The 15,428-nt window shown below is 39.3% G+C and overlaps 1 protein-coding gene across 7 annotated transcripts in view; it reads right to left on the reverse strand.

The window, feature by feature from the left end:
* Positions 1–15,428, reverse strand: part of LOC116715817 (beta-1,3-galactosyltransferase 1-like) — a 147,611-nt gene that overhangs the window by 35,659 nt on the left and 96,524 nt on the right. For 4 of the 7 annotated variants that reach the window (XR_004338260.1, XM_032556499.1, XM_032556494.1 and 1 more), the window contains one exon: positions 15,055–15,150. The exons of the other annotated variants lie outside the window; for them this stretch is intronic. The gene's annotated coding sequence lies outside the window, so the exon portion shown is untranslated. The remainder of the gene's footprint in view (positions 1–15,054; positions 15,151–15,428) is intronic. 7 annotated transcript variants of the gene reach the window in all.

Genomic DNA, 15,428 nt, shown 5'->3' on the forward strand with positions numbered 1-15,428 from the left:
AAATTCCCATGAAACATTTTAACGTTTGCGGTTTAATCAAACAAATTATTAATAAATTAAACAGAAATAAATACTTAAGCAAATCACTGTGTGCTGCTCCCTGAATCAGCTCTTAGTGCTGAGAGAATCGTTACATAAGCTGTGGAAAGAAGCTCTGCCTCCACATCCAAAGACTTAAACACCCTAGAAATCTATTAGAAGTTTACGACACAAACATTATTCCGCTGGGAGATCCTAAAACACTCTCAATGGTTTTTTTTCCCTTTAAGAACACAAACTTCTCCAACTGTGAGACTTAAGATCTGTGAGAGCATGGAGAGAAAAGCTAAACCATACTATATCTTTACATCACAGGACATTCATCAGGCAAGCTGCAGCATAAAAGGAAGTTTAACTGATTTTACTTTTAGTTTATGAGTCATCGCTTTAAGTTATGTAGTTTGAGTTGCATTTTTATTAAAGTTTGTAGCACTTGTCTTGTAGGAAGAAAATTCTAGGTTGAAATTCTGTTTTGGGGTTTGCATTAGAATATTTAGAACTCCTATTTGCACTTCATGAACCGTTTGAAATGAGATTTGTTCCACTTTATTTTTTATATGTCTGATAAAGCTAGTAAGCCTATTTGACTATTTTACATTGGCTGTTCTACTCCTAATTGTAGACTGAAAAAATTAAAGTTGCTTTTATTGGTGTGTTTTAAGTGTGCCATTACTGGTGCAGTTATCAAATAAATTTGTAATTCAATAAATATGTCATCTTTTAATGCTTTAATTCAGCTCTGTTTTTCTATTTCAGATTCAGCTGATACTAAACCTCAGATATCGGTACTGAAAGTACAAAGTGGATCGGTGCATCCAAAGTTTACAAGAATGGCCGTTTACCACAATCAGAATTATTTTTGCACAGTGCTTTATGATCTGATGAGTACAAAGTGTGCTAATATGAGTCAGACATTCAAATAGATGTGATGTTGCGTTTCTCCTGGGGTGAGAGAGAAATCAGCTGCATCATCTTTGACCTCCATGCTTCGGTTCAAAAAGCTGGAAGGCCACAGAGAAGTGGGAGTTGTGGTCTCGTTTAATGTTGCGCCCGATAATTGATTGCAGTCATTAGTGGCGCGTGGCGTGACCTTGCTGGCAGGGTGGGGGGAGGGGGGTGACTCTGGAGCGTGAGTCAGCGAGGGAGCCGGTCAGAGACGGAAAACAAAGAGGTGGGGTTATAGACTGCGCGGCGCGTGTGTTTGAGGCGGAGGGACGGGGGCCGACGCATCTGAAGGTAAATAAATCATACTCTGATGTCGGCGCTGACATCTTACATCCTCGCTGCCTGCTTCTATATTACAAATCTAACGACTGGCGGGTTGAAAAAACAGCGAGCCGCCTCCATCAATTCTGCTTTTTCATGACTGCTGATTTAAGGAACGCTGTCAAAAATGTTCAGTTCTTTACAGTGCTGTATAATGATGTGGTAATAGTATCTGAACGTGAGGCATGACCTGCGAATATCATTCACTGGCAAAAATATAAGTGAGTGGATAATACATAGAGGAAAAAAAAACACCACAACTCCAGAGAGTGGAGTGGGTATTGTATTAGAATGAGTGTGTACGCTTTGTGATTACAGAGCGAGAAGGTCGCCTGAGGGAAGGAACTCAAACACTTTCCCTTCAAAACCAAACAGACTTGAAGGTCTGAAGGCTGCGAGATGTGAGGAATGGACTGCTGTCTTTGTATATTTGGGTTTTCTGCACTGACCACACTTTTCTAAACCCCTAAAATCAACTGTTGGAATTTCATCTACAAAAACATTTTTAGATTTTCATATATCGAAGAAATTATGCAAGTTGTGTAGTGAAAACACACATTTTTACAGCGTACGAAACGGATCAAGTTAAATTCTAAATATTAGTTAACATTATTTGAGTTATTTATGTACATTTATTGCAAATTAGTTTTTAATTTACTTAAATATGTGCACTATAAAAATCAGTTTTTGGTTCAGCCATTAAACATTTAAAATGTCCAACGAGTTCTAGATAAAGAATTTAGCACAGTTAGCATGTTCAGCATCCAGCAGAGAAGTAAGGCTAAAACATGGCAAGTATTATAAATACAAATATTTCCTTAGCAAAAGTGGTAAATTCATAAATGGTTGGTAAAATTTTATGCCGGAACAAGTGTCCAGATTTAGCTAGCTTAGCAACAACACTAATGCTGGGAAAATGTATCTTAATCATCTTGACATTAATCTGATTTAAAAGTATAAACATCCCATTTTGGACTGAGAAATTTATAACACATAATATTATGCATCAACAATCAACAAACAATAAAATATTACTAAAATACTAAAAAAGTAGAGTGAGAGCTAGTATGTAAACTTTATTCCTAAAATCCACAGCAATAATAGCAGGTTATTAGCATTAGTGTTAAAGCTAAACATTAACACTCCCAACATTCATTTTTTATAGTGTTATGTTAACGGAATTGTATAAAACGCAGCCAGTGTTTCCATCTGCAACCCAAACTCAACACCTGATCTCCAGCTGCTGCTGCTCCGCATGTGAAAACTCATCACACTGTAGAATCGTCACAGAGAGAGAAAACTAAGAGCTGTCTGAAGCTTTTGATCCTCTTTCACTCCAATCTTCTGTAAAGTCTGTCAGCTTTAAAACTCTGAAAAAAGGGATAATTAATAAGACAAATTTAAAAGCAGCAGCCAGATTGGTTCATGTCCCACCTAATATGGAAGAAGCGCAATTAAAGCGTCAGGGCTGGAGAGCTTCCAGCGCCTGCAACTCTGCTGCGGCTGCTCGCATAATAAAAGGCTGGATGATCACTGAAGAGCAGCACAAGCAGCTGGATAATCAGTATTAGTGGCCACAGGCTGGACACTCTGGCCTGCTGCGGAGCCTCTGAATGCAAAGCAGCTTTGGAGTGACAGAGGAAATGGGATATCAATAGCAGCCAACAGATTTGGCTGCGCTCTATCCCCACTCCAGAGCCGACTTGAGCCCAAACAGTGGCGGGGCAGAGCGCTCCGCAGCCAAACAAAGTTCTCACAAGACTGACGAGGTTAAAAAGGACATTGTGATTACTCAAACTTCTGCTAAGGCGGTTTGGTTGTCTGCAAATCATTATGAAGCCCAAAGAAAATGACAAATGTTCTCATTCCTTTTACAAATCAGATTCCAAAAGATGCAGCTGACATTTACATTCACCCCCTGAACGCAACGCGCCGGTACCTTCCTGAGCAAATTCATTAGTGATGTGATCTCAGGATAAATCCAGCTGTTCTGTGATGTGGGGGCCTCAGGGGTCAGTTGGTAAACAAACAGCATCGTGGAGACAAAGGAACGCAGCAGAATGGTCAGAGAGGAAGGTACAGAGGTTTAAAGAAGAATTACCTTAACAAAAAATTTTATTAGATACTACTGAAAACTACAGGTGCACCGATTACAGTCTTAGGGCTGATTATTGATCTTTAAAAAGCCTGACTTGCTAATTTTGACCAGTACCAATTTTTTTTGTCCGAAAAGTTGCCAAGTTGGCAATAATGGGATGACTGTTGTTAACGGCAACCTTTGCAGAGACAGAAAAATCAGTCACACGTTTTATTGGCTGATTACTGTCTCAATCAGCAGTTAATCGCATAAGGGACGCATTGATTATTGAGTTCATCGATAGACTAACGATTAATTGATAAGTGGCCATTTTCTTACAAACCAGACTTTTCTCCTATATTAATATCAACCACCGTCTTTCCGAAACAAAAAAACAGTTTTTTATGGTTTCAGTTGTGTTTTATTTTGGATACTTAAACATTTTTCAGTTCCAGTGTCAAAAGTAAAGCTCTATGAGAGAGTGAACTTGCATTTTGATCAAAATATTACTTAAAAATAGACTCAAAGCAACAATATCATTGCTTATTTCAGGGACAATTTATCAGAGTAAGATTTATTGTGACAGGGCTACAGGTTACCGAAAATGAAGGAAATTTAGGGTGATTTAATTTATCTGTTCATCCCTACAAAAACCAACCAAAACATGGCCAAACTAAGAAGCTAGCCAAAAACCAAAAAATAAAAAACCCTCCCATTTCCTTTTAGACATAAATGTTGTTGTTTCGGTCTGTCCCATTAAACCCCAATAAGCATCAAAATGTTTGACTTTGACAAGAGAAACTGTCACATATTTACCTGGGAGGTAAGCTGAGAATCAGAAGTGAGGACGTTTGCTCTGAATGCTAATCCCTCGTTATAAATTGCCATGATGTCGAATGCATCATCGCCATGATGCATTCGACTGGCCGCCCGGGTGACACTGCAGTTCTGCATCAGGCAGAGCGGGGGCAACGCCCCGACATGACACATGAATTATGTTAATCACACTGAGGCGTACTCAGAGTAAAAACGGCCCGCAACGCCAGCTGGGCGCGACGCCGAGGCAACCCCAGACGGCTCAGTTAAAGTAAAAGCATTTAAGGACCGATATGGATCAGCGAGGTGGGAATAAAGCTCAAAGATCTGGCGGCAGCAGTCAGGATTAATGGCGGTGATGAAACATAACAGCTGGAGTCACTGGAGAGCCGGAGCGAGACGCTGCTCGCCTTTTAAAACTTCTGCATTATCCAGGGCCGACTTCTGATGAGCGCTCGTCTTCTGCGGCCTTCAACGCGATCAGGGGCTCGTACTTTAAAAGCTGCTTCGCCGGCCGCTGCCAGCTTTGTTTCTGCAGAGGAACAACGCCACACAATGCTCCAAGAACACATTTTGAGGCCCATTCTAAGCCAACATCACTTGGAGGTTTCTTTGCAAAATGCATTATCCATCTATGAATTTAATAGCTATTAAACTTCAATGACTTTCTCAATAAGAGGCTTTATATTTCTTGTAACAAATTTCATTTTTCTAAACATAATGCTATGAAAGGTATTTTCAGTGGTCAGTAACTATGAAAAACTGGTAACCTAGCAACTATTGCTAAGACAATTCCATTTTCAAATGGACATGTGATGTGCCACTTCTGGGAACTTTGTAGCTGGCAGCCATCTTGGTAGGTATCCATAACTAACTGTCATGACAGTTGCTATGGAGTTGCTATGACAGCAATCAACAAGCCTCAGGCTTAGAAGTTGCGCTCACTTTGTTCCTATCTAATTTATAATATAAGTGCATTACAACTGTTACTCTATTAGTTTGTTAGTACTCTAAAATCTCTGTGGTTTGTCTATGCTTTGCCTACCAAGATGGTGGTTCAGTGGTGCGGATCACTTCCAGTTCAAACTTGTGGGGCGTCTGATAATAAAGATATGTGAGAATGTTCATGCTTGTATCAACGGAGGGAAAGGTGGTTTCAAAGTGAACATTTTTGAAATTTTGAATTTAGCATCCTAAGTATGAACGAAAGTCTAAATTATGTTTTTGCAGCATTTCAATAATATTACAGTCAAATGATGAGCATTCTGTTTACTTGCTATGATGGAAGTTGAAATCCTGTTTTCTATCCTTGCCAAGGATTCATCGCCGTTCATCCTGAACTTACTGATTCAGGGTTTAAAGTTCAGAGCTAATCTCGCCTCAGAAAGAGTTCATTTTCAGTCATATCAGGTAATCTGCGGATCACACAGCTCGACACGTTTGTTTTCAGTCTCAAAAACAAATCCAAGAAGGCGATCGATACATCAGCCTGCAGTGGAACACACACACCAACCTCCAAGATGTCCCTTTGGTCAACTTTTACCTTTTAAACAGTCATTCTCCATTTCTTATGATATCTGAACAGCCTACCTGGATAATCTCACTGGGTTTTTCTCTGCTTCCGTCAGTAAAGCAATAAATTGGTGTTACATACTATTGGGGGAGTATCATATCCTGGAGGAAACCTTTTATTAAAACATCCACAAAGTAATAATAGTAGAGTGACAGGCGGCTCTAAGTGATCTGAAAAGAGAGGCAGAAATATTCACATCGGTTTCTGAGGACAAAACGCGAGGTGAACGGCATGCCAATGATTCATGTTAAAGTGTTTCGCTCTGAAAAATGAGGCAACCATAGAATGGAGGAAAAAAAAAAGAAAAAAAATGTGCCACTTCACCTGATTATGGAACAGGGGAAAAATTTGGATAAGTGATCTTCCATTCTGGGCACAAATTGGCAATTTAGACACTTGGTTGATAAAATTAGATCCCTCCTAAGTACACTCTGCTCTCCACTGAAAGAATAATGAATGGCGATTTGAGCTGGAGATTATTTCCTGAAAAAGAACAACGGATGCGGTTCAGTCGTCAGCCTGCAGCGGTTTTACTCTGGTTTCCTGCATGTTTTTTTTTAGGTCAAAATTTCAGACTTTCCATTAATCAGACATGGGGTCAGTTTTTCTTTCATTGGTTTAAAGTCCTTTTAACAAGACGCCAGAGGAAACCACACACTAAATCATCTAGTATACACTCTTAACATTGGAATAACAATATCACCCTTACCAAGGTTCATATTTAAATGCTTATTATTCACTCCAGAGGAAACTTTAATGCATACGCTTCAGTGGAACAGGAAGATTGAATCCATCACAGAAAAATTGATGCATTTCATCAGACTTAATGATTAGCATATTAGCATTTTGCGAAATGTTCTATTTAGCAGCCATCTGTAAGGCTGAGTTGAGAAAATACAGAGACCAACAAACCAGGAGTGGTTAATGTGGTTTTAAATATTAACAACCCTTAAGCTTTTCCTCATGTGTAATCTTACTCTTACTAACTGGAGTTTAATGGACAGATCAACACAAAATAGAACAGATATGCAGGACAAGTGTAGTGCAGTTGATTGTCACCTAAAGTGTTTGATTTCTTAAATGTGGGAGAACATGGTTAACCTATGACTTCTGGAAACTTTTATTAATATCTTAAAAACAAAAATAGGTCAAATTTTTGCAGACCAAACAACATTTTTGCCGAACAAATGAATATTTATGCGACCAAACGGTCGACACCAAGGTGGTGGAGGTAATTTCACTCAGGTTCTCTCCACGTCTCCTAGATTTTTCATCAATTTTGTACCGACTGCAGAAGTTATAAAGCATAATCAGAATCATCAGCTCTAAACGTCTCTCCTGTTGGCAAAAGGCAGTCATGTTAACATCTGGGGAGCCAGAAAGTGTGAAGGACGCTGTCATTTCTGGACCTCTTTTCATACCCAATATTCACACTTATTAATTTAACCCGGTAAACATCTGGAAAGAGGCTGTTGGGGCCGGAAGATTAGCTCCACTGCAAACATTCAAGCAAAGCATGTACAGTGTCACAATCTGCTCACTAAATGCCACCGCTGTGCTTCACCCTGCCTCTTAAAGGAGGCTTGGGGGAAGACTAGGAGTTATCAGTGAACACCATCTCAGTGCTGCCAGACAGATACAGCATGGAACAGGCTGAACACATCCCCATTATACAGCAGGGTGCAGACAACTGCACCTGTCGAGATAACACGCAGCACTCTGGGCTATAACGGAGGAGGACACACACGATGCAGCGCAGGCAGAACATTCATTGAATTTTATCCAACTTGTCCTCACTTGCAGATGTCCCTTTGTGTTTAAAAAAAGAATAAAGTGTTTTTTTTGTTTTTTTCTTATGGTATTGTGTGCACACAGGTAGCCGTGCTCACACCTGCCTGGTGCTGTGATTTGGAGCTGACGGAGCTCCTCTTAGTGGCTCTGTTGAGACTGAAGAGGTGAGCGGATGCTGGATGAAGGATCCAGTGGTAATTACCCCGTCTACTATCTCGTTCACCACATGCACGCACACACACACACACACTGCTGATGGCAGCATAGGATGAGGACATGCAGCTTCAGCACTCCTCACTGTAAATAACAGTCCCCTACTGAGGGGGCACAGGGAGCAGCACTCATCCTGCAGAGTCTCCAGAGCTGAGGTCTGGCAGGGTCGGTGTACAGTATGCAGGATTCAGAAAACTATACACATCATCGGTTTATATTTGGGCCAAAAGATTTCCTGTTGGACTACATTTGAAGGAGTATTTTGACTTTATCATCATTTCTAGGTATATTTTCTACCTCCAAGCTGGATAAAAGTGAATGCTTTATGGATGTAAGCCTAGCATGTGACGTGTACCTATGTAATGAGGGAGGAGGTCAAAACCCTACATCAGGATGTGCATAAATATTAGGCAGCTTATTTTCTTTAGAAAAAAATGGGCCAAAAAAAGAGATGTTTAGTTGACCTACTACGCTTCCTTGAACTTATTTTTGCACAAAACCATTGTTAGATAACCAAATTTAGTCTGCTCAGTTTTCATTTCAGGCCACACTCCCCAACAACGTTTACACTCACAAATGAAAAAGGCTGCAGACAATTGAGCAACTATACAACTGTACATCTTTGAAAAGCAGAAGTGGGGCCTCCTGCGCAACCAACAGTAATGCACCAAGTGGTTTCCTGAATGGTTAGTCAACAACAAAACACTCGTCTTTCCCAGCAGCCATTGTACAACGCAGACAGTGGTAAAACCAGCGAACCAACTGTGCTGGAGACCTGATTTGGTTGCTTTGGTGATGAGCTAGGCTTTGCTAACATTGTAAGGTGAAGCTGCTGATTTGTGACTACACATTCTTAAGGTTTAAAAAAAAACTTGGGCTGTTTTTAGAAGCAGGAGAAAACTAATTGGAAGTATAAAAACATTTGCAAAATGTAAATTATAAGTCCCCTTTAATCAATTCTGAAAATAATTGGTTTGTGATTAATAAAAATAATCCTCATGAATAAGACTTTCCTAATAATTTTGCAGTTGTTTGGTTGCAACCTTTGAGCATATAAAATGCTTTAGAGGTATCTATGCTAGCATAAAGCGCTACATAAAGTAAATATCTGGATTGTTTGGGCTCTTTGTTTTATTAAGAAATGAAAACAACTCGCTGGTGATTTTCCCAAGCCAATAATGAGAAATTAATCCTACAAAAGTGCTCCATGTTTGTATACAAACCTAAATCCACCGAAATCCCAGGTGGAATCAAATACTGTTCTGTGTTTCAGGCATTAATGCAACTTATAATTAACAAGTAAAACAATTAAACTGAGATCTGTAATCAGCTTATGTTGCTGCTAAGGCTGCATTTTCATGGCGCCTCACTGAGTTTGAATCCCAGAAACTATAAGCTGAATTAGAATTAAACTAACAGGTACGTGGCAATAAATCCTTCATCATGTTTGAACTTAGATTTAGAAACTAGAGTCTGTTATATAGCATATATTTTATTACCGTTTTAGACGGTAATGATCATGACAGGCACTGATCAATGTCTGAAGAATATTGTACATTTTTTACTATATAAGGTCTTACTGTTGGTGTTAATATACAGTTTACATCATAAATATATCTAAAGAGTTTCCACATTTAATCTGCATTTCTTTTAATTTATTTAAGAGTTGATCAAAATATAAAATCAATTCACTGATGTTTATAACCTAAGTACTTATTGTTTTACTAGCAATAATTTCTTGTTTTATCCGCCTGTTATTGTTTCATTATGTGGCTCCACTGGTTAAATGTCAGTCTTATCTCTGTAAAACACTTTGTGTTCCACTTGACTCTGTAAAGCCTCTAGAAATAATGTTTGACTGATTGAATATTTGCTTAGCAGATAGTTTCGCCCAGACTGAAAGAAAGGGAAGTCTGTTGCCAGGTTTCCGGTGTGTACGCCAGACTATGGAGAAGTGGACTGAAAATCTTTGGGGAAAAACCTATGGAAGTAAAATCCTGCAAAACTGCTACCAACTATAGAAATAAATGGCTTGGTAAAGTAATTAATATGCCAAATATTACATTCAAAAAATAAAAAACACTTTCCCATGTTATTTGTTTATACAGTAACAAATTTATGTTTATCATTTTCAGGAGTATTAATTTAACATTATCACTACTATTTAATTGTAAATTTTCTACCCATTCTTAATATAAACCCTATATAAATCCTTTTAGAGTAAGAAGGTAATGTTGCAGCTTAGTGAATGCTTCCAACACTGAAATGAAATTCTTTGTGGTGTCTATTGCCCTATAGAGACATTCCCAAAGTCAAAATAAACCGATCCCACATCATTATCATACGGATCCATCACAGAATTGAGCTGGTGGACTGAACGAATGGCGTGATAACCCCCGGTTCGGCTGACCACAGCTGCCCAGGGCTCTGCTGAGGCCGTTATCTCCAGCCAGCATGAGGGCCGGTCAGAGGCCACGCCGCCCAGCGCGCCCCTGGTAAATAAATGATTTCACCCGTCAGAGCTGCTCTGCTTCAGCTGCACTAAACAGTTTGAGTCGGCGTATGAGTGAGGATGATGAGCAGCAGCAGTTGGGGAAAAGTGTGGCCACTTCGCCTTTGATCTCAGTTTAAAACAAAAACATGAACCCAAAGACTTCAGGTCTTTCCATCTGTTCTGTAGTGGACTCATCAGCATTAGTGGCTTCAGGTGTTTAGAGTAGAGCTGTATGGTTATTTTACTGCACTATTAGAGTGCAGATGTTGCAATCTGGCACAGTGACCACCACTGTTATGTAGATGAGGACAAACTTGTTTTTTATTGCACTGTGATAAATATGATGAAAAGCCTGAGGTTTTATTTCATTGCCCTAACACTCCCTCCACCGGGCTTTGCATGTTTCTGGGGGGAACTCTACATAGTAGTGGATCAATAGCATTTGGGATGGGTTTTTTTTTTGGGTTGTTTTTCTAATTTCATACCAAATTAGAACCCCAAAATTGGGAAATGAATCTGCGACCCTTAAAGTGAGATACAAACCCAAATTTGACCTCAGAACTGAGCGACATGCCAAACCACAACACTAAAACCATGCTATGATGCATCTTGAGCCACTTGCACAAAACATACCAAACTGTGACCCCAAAAATATTACAATGGCAAACCCTGAAAATAAAATAGAGGAATTTACCAAACTGTGAGCCCAAAAACAAACTCACTCCAAAACTGACACAGATACCAAATGAACTGACATCTTATTGTGACGTACGTTTTATTATATGGACACTTTGCAGTTAAAACCACTTCATATCTTCCAGGAGGAATACGAACAAGGTTCAGGAATGTCTTTGTGAGAATGTTTGAACATTCCTCTTCACTAAACTAAAACTTTAAAAACAAAAAATAGCTTGAAATGTGTTGCAGAATTAAGGGATCCATTAACTGTAAGAAATGGCCCAAACCCAACAAACAACCTCACCAAACCTGCCACTAAATGTAACACCTGTCACAACACAATCAGGAATGATTCTTCTCCTAGCCACTAAGAAACCAAAACTCGTCCATTGGAGTTCAGAAACTAGAGTCCAGGCATAATTTACCTTTCTACATCCAACTCCTGTTAATGTAAGGCTTGAATGCAGTTGGTTGGACATAAAAACCAAAACCTTGACTGTTCTCAAGTTGAACCAAGGTCACTTAAAGTTTGGAAGTCTACAGTTATTAACTCTGCCAACAGTTGGCGTGGGATGGTTGTCAGTCTGTGGGTAGTAGTGGGTGCATTTATGCATTTGTCTGCCTTACAGGGTGCATTAAACATTACTTAACCTTGTTAATAAAATGGATTATATCCTGGAAATATCATCAGAACAAAAAGTGCTTGAAGATGCAAAACATTGTGAGGATCTACAGTTAGGCTATGAAATGACTGATCTCTGAACAAGGTTAACTGGTGTGTATACTAATGTATGATTGTACCTCAAGCTGCCTGTCCAGATCATTGACTGGCTCTTTAATGAGACCTTTTCAAACATTCCAGCCTCCAGGCCAGACTTTGACAGAGCCTGGTGTTACAAATAAGAAACGGGGTAGATGAAGGGGACAGGCAAGTGCAAAAGAAATCTAGAGAGAACGACAGAGTGGGAGGATCAAAAATGTCGCAATGAAAAAATGGGGAGTGGCTGAAGGGACAGAGTAATGAGATGGCTCTAAACCCCTGGACTGGGATTTTTACTGCCCAAATGACCATAATATATCTGCAGTGGCATAATGGCATCGCCGTTAATCAATACAAGTGACTGATTTTTCTGCCAAGTGCTGAGGCTTCAAGTTTTCGACCTTGTAAATAAAAACACCCATTAGGTGCCTCAACACCCCTTTAAAGTATTTCTCTAATTAGGATTAAGGAGACATGAACTGTGGGAAGGTGAATCAAATCGGTTTACAGGCAGTCTGCTCCTCTTTAACACTGGGCTTCCCAGATGACTTACTGGCTTTACTGTCCCACAGCAGTCTGACCATCGACCAGAGAACTGGGAGGCTTAACTCTTCTTTACTGCATGCAGTGAGAGAGCAGCAGAGAAAGGAGAAAAGAGAACCAGCTGGATCCATTGATACAGTAGCTGCAAATGGTGAATAAAAGAGAAAGTGTCTGTATTTGTGACGCCTTCTGGGAGAACCCATTAGACTCAAAATTTCAGCAGTTAACTTAAATCTGCTTCACTAAAACACTTTTAGATGCTTTACATCTTGCCTCATCTCTTTATACCTCTCTTCCAAGGAGAAGAGGTTCTTTTAAAGCCGTCCAAGCGATAAGCCTCCAGGCTTCTTGAAGTTCTTTGGTGTCTTGCAGGTCTCATTGATTTTCAGCTGAGTTGGGACTGACTTAATAGGCTCAGACGTGTGTCAAACACTCTGAGATCAGGTACGATAACACAAGGTCACAGATGTAAAAAAGCTGAAGAAGGAAATTCAAATATGCCTATACCTAACAACACTCTGCAGCTTCTCATACCTACTACTGCCTAATAATAGGGTTCTATAAAAGAAGGGAAACATGCTCTCCACTAAGTTCTAGCTCAAACCCACCAGTGGGAAAAGTCCAGAAAACATCTGAAAAAAGGCATCCTAATTCGACTGCTGAACTAACTCAGGAAATAGAGGTAGGGTCTGATCGACAGACCCCATCTCTATGGCCAAAGCCTCTAGCATTCTTCATTTGAAGCCGGACAGTCAAAGTATGGTCACGTGGTTATAGGACGATCGTGTTCTCACTGACCTTTCAACAATTACTAATGATCAAAACACCAAGGTCCATTTATATCTAAGCAATCCTTCACAACTATAATTGGATATATATTGAGAGCCATGGTCTTGGATGTAGAGCAGCCATAGGATGGTTCATACCACATAGTTGAGTCATCTCCATTTAGTGAATGCTGAGAAATTTCTCATGGGATTTCTGGGACCTACGTTTTCAGGCAGATCCTACCAGGGCCTACATGAGCTTTTAAAACTGTCCAAACAAAGCAGTCTCTCTTAGGGAACAAACTCTTGTCTATTGAAAACAAAAACAAATAGCTTTAGTGTGAAATAGTCAAGACATTATGAAGTGCTGTTTTAAAATGTTATAAGCAATTAAGATAGTTGCATAAAGGACCTCTATCTTGATGAAACAACTTCAATCTCAAAGACACTTACAAACAGACACACTGCGGCCATCAGGTATTTGAAACAAACTCAAACGTTAAGATGTAATGCCTGCTCTAACATGAGGTAGACTGTCAGCACTGACAGGTGCACAGAGGTGTCCAACATGGAGTCAAAACAAGATTGATAGGCCTTTACGCCAGACAACTCATCTTTCTTTCTTCAGATGAAAATATCTACAGGAAGTAATCAACGTTTTCCAGATGCCTCACAACTTTAATAAAGCCGACTCATTCTTTCTCTGCATCTAACCACATAATTTGATTAAAAACACATTCATTGACATCATCACCACAACACAACTTCATTACTCGGTTATGCCGTATTTGGTAGAGCGATGGTGAGACTGACATCTGTTTAGTAGATAGCGGTGTTCACCCAGTGGATGATGCAGCATGTATGAGAAAAATGTGCTGCGCTACGTTATGAGTGACAGGAAGTGATCCGGCACTGATCTCATCATTTATAACAGCTGTACGGCCGGGGACCTGAGTGATTAGCTGCAGTGCATTCCGACTGAGACAGATTGATTTGGTTTGGCTAACACCATCTTCTGTGTGAGTAGGATTAGGAAATGACCAGAAACACAAAAAACTGACATTGTGTCAATTAAAAATAATGTCTTTAACACACAATGATGTCCACAGTGAAACATGATAGTGTCAGCAGCATATTGAGGGGGTGTTTTTTCTGTAGTTTATTACAAAAACTATTTAGAAACCAAAAATCCAGCACCAAATACTTTTTACTGGATAAAGAAAAAAAAAAAAAAAACTTAGGTTGTAAATTTTAACCAGTTTCATTTCGTCCTGTTCCTTCAACACCCTGCTCCTATTTTCCAATCTGTCCTTGACTGATGGAGAACTCACAACATTCAGCTGCAGGTTAATGTAATTTGGGCTCAGTTAAAAAGATTCAAAGAAGAAGAAAAGTCCCTTTCAATTCTGATGACCACAGATCCCAAATTAAAATTAAATTACGCTTCTTCTTCCAACTTTAAAATTATCTTTTTAAATCACAAAGAGTGTCAAACAAAGCTACCTCTGAGGTTACCCTGACAACAAATTGGCTACCCATACTGTCATCAGGCAGAAGTGAAAGAGCCTTAATGAAGCTGTAGTATGTTGTATCTCGACTCTTTGAAATACATTATTTCCAAGAATATGTAAGAAATGAAATAAAAACAACTGTTATCCTTAAATAAGTTGGTGCAGCCAACTAGCCAACTTTATGTTTTCCACCCTGTGAACTATAAATTTGTGAAAATAAATTTTAACATCCTGTTTCTTTCCTTCCAAAAGGAAGAATCTTTAAGGACAACCAAATCATTTTTTTCTGGCCCTAAAATATGTAAAATACATGAAGAAATCTTGAAATGATATTTTTGTAAGTGCCGCTAATAGTTACGTTTTTATTTGAGGAACTTTCGCTAAACACAGATAACTCAAACAATTTGTTTTAAACACTTCAAAGACAGCAAAGTTTAGGAACAAAATGGATCAATTTCTAGAAGAAATTTTCCATGTTCCCCTCGTCTTAAATGCTTCTGTGAGAAAGAAAAGAGCCATGCGTCACCATTAGAGCCGGAAGCAGAAGTGAGGCTGTGTGTCCATGTCTGGTTCTGCTGGAAACTTCTGAGGATATTTTAGTCCAGTTTGCAAGAGAGATCATCTGTGGAGAAAAGAAGAAGCATTAAGTGATTGTTCAACTTCTACCTTCTTTTCTTACACAATCACACGTGTTAATATAACTACATTAGTAGTGAAAACACCCTTGATACCCCAACTGACAATGATCCAAAATGACATCAGGATTTTCCAGAAGTTGCTCAAAGTGCTTTGAAACAGTTTCTAGAAACTTAAAACGGACCAAATTTAAGAGCTTTTCTGCAAGAGAAAAATTACGATTATTTTGGGAGGGAAGCAACAGAGGAGTCAAGATGAGTTCAC

Source organism: Xiphophorus hellerii, chromosome 24, assembly GCF_003331165.1.
Source record: "Xiphophorus hellerii strain 12219 chromosome 24, Xiphophorus_hellerii-4.1, whole genome shotgun sequence".
Classification (NCBI taxonomy): domain Eukaryota; kingdom Metazoa; phylum Chordata; class Actinopteri; order Cyprinodontiformes; family Poeciliidae; genus Xiphophorus; species Xiphophorus hellerii.